General features: G+C 47.7%; 1 pseudogene across 1 annotated transcript in view; it reads right to left on the bottom strand.

Moving 5' to 3' along the window:
• The window catches only part of LOC146180880 (lysine-specific demethylase RAD23B-like), an 85,293-nt pseudogene that overhangs the window by 52,387 nt on the left and 18,317 nt on the right, over nt 1–14,589 (bottom strand). Inside the window, exon 5 of the transcript XR_014700127.1 lies at nt 3,203–3,401. The product of XR_014700127.1 is annotated as a lysine-specific demethylase RAD23B-like (transcript). The remainder of the gene's footprint in view (nt 1–3,202; nt 3,402–14,589) is intronic.

Genomic DNA, 14,589 nt, shown 5'->3' with positions numbered 1-14,589 from the left:
AGTCTTCCACTAAATTTCATTACATTGAAAGTTCGGCGAAATTTACTTTATTATAGGGGGGCTAAAAATATATTGTGTTCTATGCACCCAAAGCTACCGAAACTGAACTACTTCGTTAGATTGGAGATTTCGCTAAACTGAAGTTTGTTACATCGAGGTTGTACTGTAGTGTGTTTAGTGCTCTTTACTATGATTAGCACTGCTCAACCAGACTCACTCATTAGTGGTAAGTAGGCAAACCTACATGCATGTGAAAACATGTGGGGTATTTCTTTTTGTTTGTTTTTACTTTTTTTTTCCAGCCAGCCCAGATAAAACGATAATCTGTTATAATAATCAAAATTTCCGGTTTTCTCAATATCGTTATACTAGGTGGATTGCACTGTATGGAGAAAGAAAAGACATGAAAGACTTATTACAATAGTTAACGACAGCATTTGAGAATTGTAAACACGACTTCAGGGTAGAAACACGTGAACTGAAAGAAAGCACTTCAGTTTGATGCTTGCACAGATGTGAGAAACACAGCTGATGAAATAAAGCAGCTGCGAAAAGAAATGAAAGAAACATTAAAACAGCACGACGAACTACAGGCAGAAAACAAGTGCAAAATGTGAAGACCTTGAGCAATACCAGCGGTTATACAACCTCTAGATAAAAGGGGTCTTGCCCTGGGATCGATCCCTTCACTGTAGCTCAAAACATTGGCGAGTCTGTTGGCCAAAAGGTTCACACTGATGATATAGAAACACACTTCTCGTCTCTTAAAGTTACACTTACCTTTTTTCGTTCCACAACCCTTTCAGTGGTTCCCAATGCTCAACTCTTTTTGCTCGCCTCCATATTTCTGCCCATAGACGAGCACTGGTAAGGTATAGCTGTTAGGTTGAACCCCTTTATAAAGCACATGCACTGGGGCGCAGTTTTTGCCCCTTATATGAGAGCTCCCTTATAAGCAGGGTACTACATTCCCGTTCGCTAAGCAGACCTTATTTCGATGTAGGGATCCTACGGCTAACATAAGCAAAAAAAGAAGAGTATATCCTATAGCAAAAGCATTATTATAGCTTTCACTTGCATACTGCATTTGCTTGGTGGACTACCACTTGCTGAACACAGCTTGCACCTTTCTTGCATTTATATGCTTTGAAATAGTTGCAAATCTTTGCTTCACGGCTGCATTGATGCCGTTTTTCAACACAGCTTCTTCGAGCTTGACAATCAGGCGAAGAGTCTCATGGCTGCTAGGCCAAAACTATATGTTGGCAAACTGCGTTTGCAATGATTACATAGTGCCATCGCGATTTGACGTGGCCCCGCAACTAGCGATTCATAGTTACGGAAAAAGTTACGTGTCTGGTAACACTACAAAAACTCAAGTGCCATGAAATCATAAAGTAGCCAGTTTACCACCAAGGTGCTAGAAGCAGTCAAAATTATAAAACATCACCAACAGAAATATCACTCAGAAATTTAGGTTTGACAAATGGTACTGGAGGCTGTGAGTAAAAAGCCTGTGAATATTGCTACTCTGACAAAAAATAAAAAGCAAATGAGGCTTTCCGAGTGGAGTTGAAAGTAGTTGAGAGAGCAGTTTATTTGTCCTCGCCAAAGCAGAACCATTTGTTTTTATGTTGTTTGCATTGGTCTTGGCTTGGCTATATCTCGCTTTCTAGGCTCAGTGGCTTGTTTACATCACCAGCTGATTGCTTTCTTCACATTTACCAGATAGATTTGTCGTTTATACTGAAATGTAACATAATAGACAATTTCTGGTGTATTCTTCAGACTAGCAGACAGAACACCTATGGTGCTTTTTGATACAAAGCTCCACTAATTGGAGAACCCAACACACGCTCCCGGTAGGCTCGTGCAGATGTTCCAATGTGCAGTCGTGCTTGTGCTCTTCGGGGCAAGCCTGAAGAACTATGTTGCATCCCCACTGCAGGTGCTTGTTTTAGTCCTTTCATAGCTGACTAACCTACTCTGTTTGCTGAGGTTGTTGCTTGTTTTCACCATGGTTGCAACTGAACCTTCTACATTGTCTTCTAAAGAAGTCTAGTTAATGGGAGACATAGGACTGCCAAGAATTGGGGTGGATAGTGTCTCTTATACCTAACTATCTGTTACAACTGTCTCTCTTATAATGAGGTTTGACTATAATTTTTTCTTGAAGGATAATGGTGACCTGCCGTTCATGGTCTGCGAGTATGTGCAAAATGTGCTCCGTCCCAAGCAGGTTCTTCTTTGTAACCCAGATCTGCAGCCACTACCTTCTTAAGTATCATATTTACTCGGTTCTAAGCATCCCCTTTTTTCACGATCGGGATGCCCAAAGTTAGGGGAGTGCTTAGAGCTGAGAAATCTGAAATAAAAGTTCCCTCCTCCTTCCCCACTTCAATCTCCCATCCTTCCATTCCTTTTTGTTGCGATATCTTGATAGATGGGCGCTAGAAATAATTTATTTGGCAGGCGAACTTGGCAAACCTTCTTCAGCAAACATGATTAATGTTCATTTAAACTTCAAACTTCAGGCAGCCCTCTAGAAACTCGTTCCGACTTTCGTTACACTTTCAAACAACTGATACCAAACCAAGCAAAGCGCACCTGCTATACCAGTGAAACCTGCAGAGCGCCACTGGTAGCAGGCCTACGTAATAACACACTGATAAAGTTATCGGAGTCGCTTTCAGCAAGTTTTTTGTGTTCTGTTCTGCCATCTGTCGCATTATGTTGAAACACATTACAGCAACACAAGAAGCTGAAGATTATGCCAGGCAGAGACTGTACGCTACCACAAGGCACTGAGAGCTGCGGCTCAACTACAGAGTGAACAAGCGCGTTTGGTGGTCTTTGATACGTGCTCCTCCTTGCAAAAAAAAGGGGGGTTACCTAAATTTACATGCAACTCTTTTTCAAAAATATTTTGCGAGAATAGGGGGGAAGAGGCGGTGCTTAGCCCCGCGAAAATACAGTAGATATATTCCTCAACTATTTCCGGCATCTTGCTGTGTATTACAAACTAATGTTCCCTTCTGAGGCTGTTGAGTAATGGCTCCGATTTCTTCACATTCACTTTTAGGACTACCATTCCGTTTTGCCCATTACAGTGCTTGACAGCAAAGCAAAAGGAACCATGATGGTGGGTGCTGGCTGAATAGACTAGAGGGAGTCATCAGACGAAAAGCTTGTGCCCCCTCACCGTCAGGAGGTACTCGACGGCCCGATCTGGGTTGTTGAAGCTGGCACGCAGGGCTCGTTCCACCTGCGCCCGCTCGTAGCCCATCTCCATGATCTGCTGCACCATACGCTCATATTCCTCACCCATGACCAGTGCCGAGGCAGCCATGGCAAGGCCACCACTGCCACCACCAACCACTGCGTCAGCCGCTGTGGGCCGCCTACAAGAGAAAGGGGGTTGGACTTATGAATCCGATAGTTTAAATGCAACTAACACAATCAGAGCTACAAGACTCCAATTACATATGCCCTCAATAGCCTACTGAGAAAAATAAAATTTGCCCTCAGAACCTCAAATGGTGTTTACTTTCCCTCACTACACACAATACAGTTGCCCACCAACACCTTAAACTCAGCAGGTCCCGAAAAATAGAGTTAAGTCAGAAAGTTAGTAAACAAAGGAAATACACTCTTTTAAAGAAAGAAAGAAAAAAAAAAAAAACAAAAACAAAAAGGCTTATGAACATCCAACTGTGCTGTTTTCCACATTCCATTTGCAAGCGATAACTTTAGCTAGCATGCATTTCAGCCGAAGTCATGATACTGCCATGTCTACATTACTTCATGTCACCGTGATGAAAGCGCCGCCACACCACGGTACACGCCCCGCAAAATGAGAACCGTCCGTTTTCATAGACAATGACAGCCACGAAGGGGGAGAAAGGGAACCCAAGAAGGAAGCAATCCCAAGGAGGAAGCAATCATCTCTGGTTATGCTCAGCCCCAACGTCGCCTCGTCATCACGGAGGATGCTGCAGCCATGCAGTTTCAATGCAATCGCATGCCCAGGCTCAGGCGCTCTTCTCAATGAAATCATGACACTGACTACAATGGGAGCATAAATCAAAGCCAGTCCAAGTTAATCTATTCCACAATCTTTCGGAAAAAAAAAAAAAAAAAAAAAGCATTTGCTGCAAAGTATTGCTAGCATGTATCCTAGTCTGAAATATGCAGCACCTGCATTCCACTCAGTCTGAAATAATGCCTGTCAAATGAGTATGTACACACTCCTTAGATGCACTTCAAGGTTCCTGAACAATGTCTGAAACATTGTGCAAGAAGCTGTGAGTTTAGCCTGCACTACAGCTGGGATTCACATATACAATCAAACCCACTTATAACAATACCGGTTGGTTTTAACAATATATCGGATATAAAAATGGGCAGCCGCTGTATCGTCAGGTTTGCCATGTGTTTTTCAGTAAAATAAACGGCTTATTACAATGGTCCAGGTAGAACGAGAGGAAGAAGATGGTTGGTATGGTGTCATATTGTATTATTGCTTATAACAATCAAATCTGGTCACAGAAAGTCAACAAAAACGCGACGATCACAAAAACGCGCATGTATGTGGAGACGATGACAATGCCGATGCAGCGACAATAAAAAAAATAAATAAAAAAAGAGACGAAAAGAAATTGGGGCAGAGCCTGTCGAGTCAATGCGCTGGTCGGGTGTGCCGGGGAAGATTGCATGCTGCGGAGACGTGGCGGAGGACGGAGCACTGCCTCATGCGGAGGAGGGAAGGCGTAAGGCACTGCTAGCCACGTGCATTCTGAACAGAGCTTTGAGCACTACCCCTCAAGACCGTCGTGGCCTAGGCAACTTGCGTCCTCTGCCCGAAGCAGTCTATTCTGAGGGTGCGCTGCCAGCAGCATTCGTGCATTTGTCTTTCTAGCGTGGTTCTCCTAGTGTGCCATTACCATTGCCACGATCTTGCTGGCCCTGGATTTCCCACGGAAAGGAACGGAGAATCCTCCTTCATGAAGCGAACAGCAATACAGTCGCCGACTGATTTTTCGGACTCCAAAAATTTGGACATGCTCGATTATTCAGACTGCCTCGCGGCACCGTCACTCTTCCCATATAGGCCGTAATGCGTAACAAATACCAAAATTTCGGACACTTCTCTTTTGATTTTTCGGACCCTCCTTGAGCCAACTCGATAGACAGCAGCTGCCCACACCGACGCTGACTGAAGCATGAAGCACCACTTCTGTTTTGGAATGAGTCTCCTTACCGCCCCACGAGGTGAGTCCGCTATATGCGATTACTGCCCATTAACGGTGACCAGCGTGGTGTATCACCTCTTTGCCCGTGCGCTGAAGAACTGGTTAAGTGCATGGGTGGAAGGCAAGGGTATTTTCATGGAACTGCAGAATGGCTTCTGCCCTGGTCGCCGCTTGGACGACGTCTTTGTCCTTGCACAATGCGTGGAGATTGCACAACGTGAGGGGCAACCGCTTCTGTGTTGTTTCCTGGATGTCGAAAAAGCCTATGACAGCGTCCCCCACGCATCACTGTTTAGCTGTCTCACCAGGTTGGATATGCTGAAGGAGCTGTTGTCGACGGTAGACAGAGCACCTATACAGACATAACACAGTCATTGTCCACTTCGGAGAAACAGTCTCTCCCCACCTGACTTACCAAGGGCCTGCGTCAGGGGTGCCCTCTATCACCTCTGCTGTATATCATCTGTGTCCTGTGTGGAGCGAGCGCTCATCGAGTCAAGCCTTGGCTTCCGACTCCAGCATACCACCCGCGGGTTTGACCAAGACCGCCGACTGCCGAGCCTGGTCTTCGCCGATGATCTGGTCTTTATGACAGAGTTTGCGACGAAACTGCAGGACTTGCTGGACGTCTGCCATAGGACTATATCTAGCCTAGGGCTGAGGTTCAGCATGAAGAAGACAGCCGTTGTTCAGTTTGCTGGATAGAGCGCTGATGCGGTGTTGAGGCTTGGCGGGGAGATCCTGCAGGTCCTTACAGAATACTACTCAACAGGCAACATGTACCATCGCCATGAAGGAACAGTGTGCCAAGCAGCCATTCGCGCCCAAGGGATCCTACGTAGGCGATGTCTGTGGGGCTGGAACCACTATGTAATAAGTGCGGGACCTTTGGAAGCAAATGCATGTTCCCGGGCTGGCATTCTGTAATGCAGCTGTCTGCATGTCAGCGACAGCGTGCGCTTGGCTGGAACGCCATCAGCGGGAGGTCGGGCGCATCACACTGGCTAATTTATCGCGGTGCTAGTACAGAATCTACCAGGATTCTGTATTAGCACTGCAATAAATTAGCCAGGGAAATCAGCGAGGCATTTCACATTCACAAAAACCGCAACACATGCGTTAGCACCTCATCTGTTCTCATTCATGACTGTGAACTGCGGTATCTTGATTGTTAAGTTTCAAGTTATCAGGTATCAGTGCTGTTAGTTCTGCTCATGCGTGCTCTTGGTTGTGAATGAAATATGTATTTGTGCTCTTTTCAATAAAATCTTCAGTTGCTAGTCAGTGCTGGTCCCGTCTTCTTTCTACTCTCTTGTCTCCGTTGCTGCGCTGTTTTTTGCTTAATTTTTCAAGAACCCCACCGCTGCAGACACGGCAGGCAGATGGGCTGCCGAGGAGCGCGAACGGGTAGCCGAGGCTGAACGCGTCTTGTGGTGCCCAAGAATGGAAGAGAAGGCCACCCTAACTTTATACCGTAGCCACAAGCACAGCATCGGCAGCGCTTTGTTCTTTGAGTCTAGAGCGGGAGCTCTCAGAACAGTGACATACCGAAGCCGGTACGATGAAACAATCTCGTGCACACTGTGTTGGCTGTGTGGTAGTGAAGCCGAAACAATTGAACATTTTGTAGTGCGGTGCGCGGGTATCTGGCCAATGCTCCCAGAAGACACCACACGCCTGACGATCCTCCCGGTAGGGGCGTGAATGTCGTTGCAAGAACAGTCGCTGTGAAGGCAGCCAAAAGGCGATTCGCTGACTGCTGGGCTGCAGTGTGCAAGCCTTAAGAATTTGTTTAAGTGTTAGATGAGTGTTGTTGTGTACTCTTTGTTGTGTTTTTTTTTTTCTTACGACTGGGGCACCAACACGGTGCCCACCCGATACAAAGGGAATAGTCAATAAATCATCATCATCAGCTCATCATCATTGTTTTTGTGTGTTCTGGCACAATGGCTAGTCTAGTTTCGGTCCTGCTTATTCAAATCCAGGTCAAATGCAGTAACCGCTGGCCCGGTCATCTCTTCTTCCTTTGTCCTTCGTGACGGCATGCGGTGCAGTGTTCATTCTACTTGTGCTGCTTGTGCGTTGTGTACGCCTAGCAGTGAGACCAGCGAAGCATACGGGAACGGTGCCATAATGCCAACATTGGGGCAGTCAATGCTGGGGAATGCAGCTAAGAAGTGCGGCAAATATGCAACGATGACAATGGCAAAGATCACCGTGATCCATCAAGTGCAGAGCGGCCGCCTGCAAAGCGAAGTTGCCCGGGAGTTCGGCATCTCGAAGCAGACTTTGTCTGACTGTATGAAGAACAAAATGAAGATTTCAAACGAATCATCGAAGTCTTCTTCAATGCTAGGAAGAAAAAATTTCAGAGAGAGCAGCCACTCGAAACTTGAAGCACTCCACATGTGGCTGGGTGCGACAGTTGCCAAGCGGGTCCCAGTGTCGGGCGATCTTCTGAAACAAAAGGCAGAGGCCCTCGCACTGCGAATGAACATTGAAGGCTTTAAGTTCAGCAATGGCTGGCTCCGTAATTTTAAGAAAAGGTACGACCTCACTTTCAAGAAGACGTGCGGCAAGAGTGGTGTCGTGGACCAGACTCTTGTAACCAATTACCGCTCCGACAGACTGGAGTCGCTGCTGTGCCAATTTTCGCCTGATGATGTCTTCAATTGTGATGAAACAGGCCTTTTTTATAAAAGGTTACTCAAGAAGACACTGTCCGTGTCTGGCGACCCCTGCCACGGCGGAAGGCATAGCAAAGACCGGGTCCAGTGATGGTTGGCAGCAACATGTCGGGAAACGAAAAGCTCCCGATTACTGTGATTGGAAGATCAGAGAGCCCTAGATGCTTCAAGGGGGTCAAAACATTGCCTGTGTGGTATGAAGCCAACTCGAAGGCTTGGATCACGGAGCATCTTTTCGTTGCCTATGTACGCAAGCCAGACCAGAAATTCAAGGCCCAAAACTGCAAGGTGTTAATCTTTGTAGACAATTATGGTGCACATCTTGCCTGTACTCACCTATGGGGCTGAAACGTGGAGGCTAACCAAGAGAGTTCTACTTAAGTTGAGGACAACCCAGAGGGCTATGGAACGAAAAATGGTAGGGGTAACATTAAGAGATAGGAAGCGTGCAGAGTGGGTCAGAGAAATAACTCAAGTTACCGACATTCTAGTGGAAATTAAAAAGAAGAAATGGGCATGGGCAGGACATGTAGTGTGAAGAGAGGATAACCGATGGTCGCATAGGGTAGCAAACGATTCCAAGGGAAGGAAAGCGTAGCAGGGGGCGGCAGAAAGTTAGGTGGGCGGATGAGGTTAAGAAGTTCGCAGGGGTCAAGTGGATGCAGCTAGCACAGAACCGGGTTAAGTGGAGAAATATGGGAGAGGCCTTCGCCCTGCAGTGGGTATAGTCAAGCTGATGATGATGATGGTTCACATGGCCACACTGATGACCTGAAATCCATCCAGTGGGAATTCCTGCCACCTAACACTACGAGTGCCTTTCAACCCACGGACCAGGGTGCGCTTAAAAAGCTGAAGGTGCTATACAGAAGCACCGGGTTAATTGGAGAAATATGGGTATAGTCAGGCTGATTATGATGATGATGATACAGACCAGGCTTGCTGAGCCGCACGGTCCTGTGCATCAACGCCGGCAAGCAGTATGCTGTAACTCTGTTTTTGGCGATCAGCATGCTTGCTGAAGCCTGGAAGGCAGTGATACCAGCCACACTCTGAAACTACTTTTGACATGCTGGATTTGTTGAAGGTGGTGAAGCGGATGCCGCGGCCCAGGATCTCCCATCCGACGTGCTTCCCACAGATGGCGAACATGTGCTGCAAGACTTGCACACTGGCGGCATGGTGATCCCAGACGCAGTCACCTTTGAGAACTTTTCAAATGCCAACAGTGCAGCACTCACATGCGTGGAGCTAGACGATGACGAGATAATTCGTCAGGTGTCTGCTGTGCCCCCTGACGACGAATCTGAGTCGGAGGACGACCCACTGCTGTCGCACGCGGACCTTCTGAAAGCGGTGACAATGCTTTCAGCTGCCTACAGTGACAGCATGACCCTTTCTGAGATTCAGGCCGACCTGATTGCTCGCAAACGGAGGAGCATCCAGCAGCGTATTCATGATTTCTTCCAGCCAATTGCGGGGCCTGAATAAGTGCGTAGAAATAAAGTTTCTGTTTTTCTGATTTTGTTTTTTCAGACTCCTGTTTATTCGGACTTTTCGGCGATCTCCGTGAGGTCCAAATAATCAGTCGGCAACTGTACCACTAGAAGTTAAGCGGAACATCGTACGTGACCACAAGGACGACGTAGAAGTGTGCAACTTCGTGCACAAATATGGCCCGACGCAAACTACAGTATCGACAACCATCAGCAACGCGTCCAAGATTGAGAACGAAAGCGATGCTAGTGCTGGCCATGCAATGGGCAAAAAAAGTGCTGGAAAAGGGTTCGACATGGGGTCTACAATGATATAGAATGGGCGCTCTGCCAGTGGCTCTTGAACGCCCATGCAGTGAACCTGCCGATTAGTGGCCCGATTTTAGCGGAGAAGGCGAAGCACTTTGCATACCTCCTGCGCAACACCAATTTCGAGCCTGGTGGCGGTTGGATTCAACGGTTCAAGGAGAGACAAGGTATCGTCTACAAGGCAGTCGTGGGCGAGGCAGGATCGCTTGATGCCAACGCTAGGCAGAAGTGGCTTGAGGAAACACTGCCCTGCATCCGAGAAGCATATGTGGATTGGGGCTTGTGTAATGGGGACGCGACTGCTGTTTTTCCCGATTCTACCGTGTTCCACACTCACACTTGCTCACAAAACTTTCATCTCTAGGCATTCTTGCTAACCGAATAATCTGAATCAACCAGCTTCTTCATGGGCACATACAATTCACATCAAGCAATGGCTACCACTCATCCCTTTCTATGTTACTTCAGGTGTCCCCCAGGGCGCCGGACTATCCCCGCTACTTTTCCTCCTTTACAATTTACATCAATAACCTCCAAGCTAATACTGACGCTAAACCAAGATTATTTGCGGACTACGGTGTCACCTACAGCCCAATTTGTCATCTCACCGATAGCCACCTACTACAAAAAGACACTGATACAATAGCCACATGGTGCGATACTTGGCTCATGCCTTTGAACCTGGACAAATGCCAACTCTTGTCGTTCTCCTGCAAACGCTCAGTAATTCAGCATTCAAACACCATTAACGCTACCCCTGTTACAAAAACATCAGCCTACAAGTACCTTGGATTACATTTCTCATCTTCGCTGTTTTGGGTAATCATGACCAAGTAGTATGCTCCGATGCCTCATGTTCTAGGCTATCTACGGCGAAACCTCAAAACAGCATCCCAAGTGAAAAAACTGGCTTGCCAAATGTTAGTCTGTCCTAAACTAGGGTTTGCATCACCCATCTGGCACCCATCTCAAGCCTACCTTACCGCCAAACTCGAAGCCATCCAAAACAATGCAACCTGCTTCATCAATTCTGAATACTCCTATGAAATCAGCATTTAAAAATTTTACCTCCCTGCCCACTCTAAAGTCACATCACATCATTTCCCGTCTTTGCCTACAGCACAGCTTCTTTCACCAGCCTACTTCCAGACACCCATTGCTACAACCACCGCTCAGTATGTCCAATCGTCCAAGCCAATGGGGAGCATTGCAGTAGAACCCCGCTGCTGCGTTCCCGGGTGCTGCGTTTTCCCGGCTGCTACGTCCTTGTGGTCGAGTCCCAGCATGACTCTCATAGACTTCCATGTATTAGAAACCCCGCTGTTACGTCGTAGCTTGGGACACGTTCCCGCATGATACGTCGTGAACTCGCACCCCAAGCCAACCCGAAAAACAAGCAGCGACGGCCATGTTTACTTTTTCGGCGAATTGACTTGGCCTGGCTTGGCCTAGCGTTGCTGGCGTGTCTACAGAGGGCACTAGTGACGCTTGGGCAGGCTGCGTCATCATTATCAGCAGCAGTAGTTGCGCTTTTTTTTTTTGCATCTTGCTGTCTTTCATTACTCCATGCTCCATCCTTTGTGCGGTTGGTGTGTGTGCGACTGAATTCACGATTGCCGAGCTTAGGACTCTTTCTGCGTGTATTTTCCGGCTGTGAATTCGTTCCGCGGTCGTGTGCACACGCGTCCAGCGCACTCAATCGCCCACCTGGCGCGTGCCAACCGTTCAGCACGTAAATACAGCAAGATGGCATCAAGAAAGCGCAAAGCGCTATCCTTGGAGGATAAACTGAATATTCTCCGCACTGTGGATGCAAACCCAACGCGGAAGCGGGTGTGCATCGCTAAGGAACTGGGACTTACGCCATCCACCCTCAACTCTATTGTTTCCAAAAGAAACGAGATCGAAGCAAATGCCCGGTCCTTTGACATCAAAAGCAAGCACGCCCGCGGTGCGGAGCACGTGCAGCTTGACGAGGCGGTGTACAAATGGTTCAAGCAAGCCAGAGCTGCAGGTGTTAATTTTGATGGCACCATTTTGCGCGAAAAAGCACTGGAGATAGCAGACAAGCTCGGGATCGTCGATTTCAGTGCGTCAAACAGCTGGATCGACCGATTTAAACGAAGGCACGGAATTTGCTACCGAACCGTGAATGGGGAGGCCGCAAGCGTGGACGTGGCTACTGTAGGCAGCTGGAAAGAGACCGTGGCGCGCATTATTGACGGCTACGAACCTAGGGACATTTTCAATGCCGATGAAGCGGGCCTCTTTTTCAAAGTACAGCCCTCGAAGATGCTTAGCTTGAAAGGCGAGGCTTGCCACGGCGGAAAATGCAGCAAAGACCGTCTCACCGTTTTGTTGTGTTGCAACTCGCATGGCTCCGAGATGATGAAGCCGTGGGTCATCGGCAAATTTCGAAACCCACGTTGCCTAAAGAATATACGTTACCTGCCCTGCCACTACAAGAACAACAGCAAGGCTTGGATGACATGCGCAGTTTTTGACGCGTTCCTCGCGTACATGGACTCGAAGGTGGGCTGTGAGGACAGAAAAGTCGTCCTTTTTTTAGATACCTGCTCCGTGCATCCTAAGGACACTACGTCGCTGCGGAACATCAAGGTGGTTTACCTTCCGGCCAACACGACCAGCCACCTTCAACCCTTAGATGCTGGCATCATCAAAAACGTGAAGTATTTTTACAGGAAATGCATCGTGAAGCGATCCCTGGCCTCTGTGGACCGCGGGCAACAACCAACTGGCATTACGATCCTGGATGCCATGCACTATCTGGCCACGGCATGGAGTGCTGTCACCGCCACAACGGTCAGGAATTGCTTTGCGAAGTGCTTCGGCGACGCAGACAGCGCAGCAGAATCAGGAACCGTGGACAACCCCGGAACCCCCGAGGACTGCGAACTGGACATGGCCATGGAAGCGGTTGGCGCGAACGGGATCGTGTACAACGATTACGTGTCTGTGGATGATGCCGTTGCCACCTCCGAGATGATGACTATCGACCAGATCGTGGCCGAGTGTGCAGACGCGCACAACAGTGGCGACGAAGAGGAAGAGGAGGAGGAGGATGCACCGCAGCCGGAACCGACGTTTACATCGGCTGTGGCGGCATTGGACCTTCTCAGAAGGTACGTTCGCGACGATCGCGAGATCCACATGGCACTGCAACTTTTGGAGAAGCGAGTTGTGCTCACCGGACGCGAAAAGATGCGACAGACAACGCTGCATGACTTCTTCAAGTGATAACATGGCAATAAATGCATTCAGTTGCCCACTACTGTCATTTTTCAATTTGTCCTACTTCCCGGCTCTTACGTTTCCCGGCTCTTACGCTGTTTTTTTTACGATCCCATGAAAAACGTATCAGCGGGGTTCTACTTATCAGGAGCCGCACTTCAGCTACGAACAGTTATTTTTTCCCTGACGCAATAACTCTCTGGAATGCCCTGCCTAAAGACGTAGTTCTATGCGACGATCGCAAATCATTTCACACAAAATTCGCCAGTCATTTCCATGATGTGTAAACATTTCCTAGGTGTTATAATCAATCATTCATTGACTTTCAACTGTGCTCGCTGCTGCACGTGCGTTTTTTTTCTTTTCCTTTCTCTTTTTTTTTTTACACGAATACCTTGTGCTTTTTATTTATATAGTGATTTTTTTTATTTATTTATTTATTTATTTATTTCCAATACCTCAAAGACCCCAGGAGTACGGGGTTTTACAAATTTTATAATTTGTAGTGTTTGTGTTCATTGTGCCTACCGTCATCATGCTTGTATTTATCCAAACTGTAGCCCCTCCTTATGTAAAATGAAATGATAGACGCATGCTGTCATACGCGATCCTTGTAAAGGCGGCAAGCAAAGCAAATTGCGCAGGACTGTTTTCTTGTGTGCCGACATGGACAACAGCAATAAGTTCCCCGCCTTCGCCATAGGAAAATCCAAGTATCCCCGCTGTTTTCGTGGTGCCGCGAGGATCCCGGTTCGCTACCGTCATAACAAGAAAGCGTGGATGACGCGTAAACTTTTTTTGCGAGTGGCTTGTCGAGTTTGTCAGCGGATGCAGCGCAAAGGCAAGAAGGTGACACTGGTGCTCAACATTTGCACAGTGCACCAAACAGCTCAGAAGATCTTGCATGTGGAAGTATTTTCCTCCCACCAAACACCACTGCAGGCCTGCAGCCTATAGATGCAGGCGTGACTGCTTGCTTCAAGGACTTGTATCGCCGACGTGTTTTGAGCAGGCTCTTGCTGAACCTCAAAATTTTTGTCCGAGAATGACGATCGGCGCCAGACTTGAAGATCTCAATAGCTGTGCAGTTCATTTTTGGAGCATGGGTAGAAGTAAGCTCCTCCACCCTCATGAACTGCTTCAGGAAGGTGGGCTTCGCTGGGGATGCCAGTGACGCGAAAGGTCGCAAAGTTGCTGCCAACACAGCGATAACCAAACTTTGGTTTACAGTGGGCAGTAGTGACGGCGACGCGTCAGGACATGAGAAATGTTTACATGCAGACGATACAGTCACGATAGATGAAGAGCTGACAGACGAGGCTATCGCCACATCAATCACTCGCGCGGAGGACAGTGACAGTAGCGGCGACGACGATGAACCGGAACCTGTGCAGATTGCGTCTCATCAGGGGGTATTGAGAATGATAGACTCCGAATGATCGTACAATGATCAACTTTGTTTTTACTAAGAACCTTCCACTGCATTATGTTCAGCAGTTGGATGCCCCGTAGAAAGATGTCGGCCATACTGCCGTGAACGAGAGAATAATAATAACTGGTTCGCAGGAAGGGAAAGGAGCAGTATCGGATACA

The sequence above is a fragment of the Amblyomma maculatum genome, chromosome 8, assembly GCF_055883805.1.
Source record: "Amblyomma maculatum isolate TAMU_Amacu chromosome 8, ASM5588380v1, whole genome shotgun sequence".
In the NCBI taxonomy this organism is placed as follows: Eukaryota; Metazoa; Arthropoda; class Arachnida; order Ixodida; family Ixodidae; genus Amblyomma; species Amblyomma maculatum.
The sequence above is the reverse complement of the archived record's forward strand: the minus strand, read 5'-3'. Positions and strand labels throughout refer to the sequence as shown.